Genomic DNA, 3,461 nt, shown 5'->3' on the forward strand with positions numbered 1-3,461 from the left:
TGAGACATAGCAGGGATGTCTTGTTAGGGGGCTGCAGGTTCCCCCACAACCCCCAAGCGTAGAAATAAAGGAAAAATCTTAATTTCCTTCAGGGGAAATTTCAGGCACCTAGCTAGCCCTGAAAAGTAAATAAGCAACTTGATAAATAAGAAAGCATTAGTAGTTTCAAACAATAGCCAAGGAATCTAGCATTTTTTGCAGGGGTGAATCTATATGAGCCTGTATCAACATCAATTCTTTCCTCAGAAGAAATAATTTAACCAAGGGTCATAAGATACAGTGAGAGATCAAGGCAAGTTTTAGAGCAGGAATGAAAGTTTGTTAAAAAGTTTTAGAGAAGGAATGAAAGGAAGTAAAGTACACTTGGAAGATAGCCAAGCAGGTACTTGAAAGATTCAAATGTGCTGTTTGACCTTTGGCTTGGGGTTTTATACACTGGCTGCCATGTTTTCAAGGTTTGTGTTTCTTCTCCCCTGATGTTTCCTTGGACAGATTGTCTGCATGCACAGTGTCCTACCAACACTTGGGAGGAGCCACATGAACATTGAGTTTATTGAAGTTGTGCACAAGCTCACTTGAGGTAACTCTCTTACCAGCCGAGCATTCCTAAAAGCAGGTCATATACCAGTAAAACTCTGCCATTTTGCCTCTTAGGGCACATGCTTGAGCCCCCTCACCCAACTTTTGAAATCTTGTTGGGAAGCTGCTGATCACCAGTTTCAACTGTTTTCTATCTACTAGGAGATTGTCTTTCCCTGGCTCTGGCTGTGGCCAATTATTACTCTAGAGAGACAGTTTAACAACCACCTGACCATCACCTGATGGTTGCCTGTCATTCTTGGTGAGGGACAGCAGTTCTCCTGCCCTGCTCATGTCTAACTACCTACTGTAACAGCATCACAGTATGTTTGAATCAGCTGCAGAAATTAAAGATAACATCTTAAAATATGTCTCTGTGTTGTTTTAAAAAAAACCCAGAGCAACACCAAATCAATCCACTGGCACATAGACCTGAGATAAGGGGAACCTGAAGACTGAATTCTGACCGCCATTCATTGTTCTTAATTTCTTCTTGTGGGGTCTGGAGGGAGTCACACCCAGGAACCAAAGCTAACATTGTTTTCTCTAGACCCCAAATCCTTAAACAGTTTTTCTTCCTTAACCAACTGCAAATCAGAAAATCTTTGAATCCACCTATGACCCCTGTGAGCCTCTGCTTCTAGATATTCTGCCCTGTTAAGCGAAAAGCAATATGTAACCTCTATGTATAGTTTACAATTTTGCCTATATCTTCTGCTTTTATGAAATTTAATTCTGCCTTTAAAAACTCTTACTTGCTAGAAATCAGAGAGGTTGGGACTTAAGCATTAGCTCTGCCTGATTCTCCTTGCTTTGTGTCCTGCATAGGAGGATCAGGCAGCTAGTGCTTAAGTCCCAGCCTCCCCAATGGCTTGGAGGTAATCTCAGTATGGATATCTGATCTTATTGCATTGGGCAGGCAGATTACAGTTCAATTTAATACCATTTGGATTGATATACACTTTTAAAATATATAACCCTTTTCTTTTTAAATTATAATTTCAACTTAGTTTTAGAATAAATCAAGGGGTTCAAATGACTTTTCCAATTAACCATAGTATATTTTCCTAGTATATGTTGATAAATACCTCATGTTTTTTATTCATTTTAATTTTTCCAGATTAGTGATTTAACTCTTTCCTTTTGAGAGAGAAAAATAATGCTTCTTTCCATATAGATAATAAATGACTGTGTGGCAAAATTTCCTAAGCTTTGTTCTGTGGGCTAGCAATATGTGTTTCCCAGAAAAAGAGAAACATATCATGATAGAGTTAAACAGTTCTTTTGCACAGGACTACTTAAGGCATTTAGGGTGTTTCTGAGTATTTCGCGGACAGCCGTAATACATGACATGGAATTCTTCTCTTATTTTCTTGGAAAATAAGTTAATATTTTGGGGAACACTAAAGTATCAGGAAATAGTCAGCTCATTACCAAGAAGTCATAAAGCAATATGTCTCTTTTTACTTTATTTAATATTTTAGTGTGTTTTTTATCTGTTTGGTTTACTTCTGGTTTTGGTACAAAGTCACTGATGATCTAAAATAACGTAGGAGAGTTCCAATAAAATAGAACTGATATGGATCATTAATGCCCACTTTTTTTGGTTTGCTTAAGTCCTGGTAGTTTATCTATATACTTAGTTTTCTTACGTTACCACAATTCTTTTAAAAAAAGTTTGGGAAAGGTCCAGGACATATGTGAAACAGTAGTAAATACATTAAACTTTACTACTAGGTAGATATAGTACCAATGTATAAGAGTCATAGCTTTAGAAATTACTCAGTTTCACTTAGAACTTAAAATCTAATGGACTAATTATTTTGCCAAAAGGAGGAGATTATACAGTGGTGGATTAATTAGACGGAAACTCATACGAGTTGTGTTCTTACTTTAGCAGTCAGTAAATGTCTCCTTTGGGTGCTTTTATGGAACTACCTTTGATAGTCTTTTTGTATTCTCTCTTCTTTACATTTTCATTCAGAGAAATTTATTTTGAATGATTGCTGCTTCTGCTTTAAATTTTGTTTATGTGCTCATTTTAGTCTTTGAACATCTGTGAGAGATTTTTTTTTTAATTCTATAATCATTTGGGTCTACAGCAACACTTCAAGTCACCTAATCTCATCCAAAGTTTATAGAAGAGAAATGTAAAATACTTGCTAGGCTAGGTCATGCGCCTACCACTTCCTCCACTGTCATCTTTTTTTTTTTTTTTTTAGCAGGCAGTTAACTGTGATTGCTACTAAATTTATCTTTCCTGTTAACCTAAGTTTATGTTTCTTTTACAATAACCATTCTAAGGCATAATGTGCTGCATAAACATGTTCTAAAAAATAACACTTTGCTAGTATTGAAGTGTGGGGAGTGAGGTCTGATGATGCATACCTATGGTATGAAAAATTTTCAGATGTTCCATGAAAAGACTCAAAGAGTGTACTGCTCTCCCTACTATATACTTCTTATAAAAAATAAATTGTTAACCATTACATCAGAATAGTAATGATTTAAGTTGCTGAATTATTTAAAAAGCTGTTTTGACTATCTTTTTATCTCAGCTGACAGCTTTCTAAATCAAGAATGAACATAAAGGGTGAATTTAAAAGCTCTAAAATTATTAAAAATTCTTTATGATTTCTTCTAGAAGAATAAGCAAAAACATTTTTGGTGAAGTGAAAAAATGATACGGGACTTTATCTCAACAGATACCAAATCCTACTAGAAGAAAAGAAATCTATATATGTATGTTAAAATGTGACATAGAAAAAGAGAATGTCATCAAACTAAACAATAGGGTCCACCAGCTACTGGGAGGCTGAGGCAGAAGAATTACTTGAATCCAGGAGGCAGAGGTTGCAGTAAGCCGAGATTGCGCCATTGCA

Source organism: Cebus imitator, unplaced genomic scaffold, assembly GCF_001604975.1.
Source record: "Cebus imitator isolate Cc_AM_T3 unplaced genomic scaffold, Cebus_imitator-1.0 Scaffold154, whole genome shotgun sequence".
NCBI classification, from domain to species: Eukaryota; Metazoa; Chordata; class Mammalia; order Primates; family Cebidae; genus Cebus; species Cebus imitator.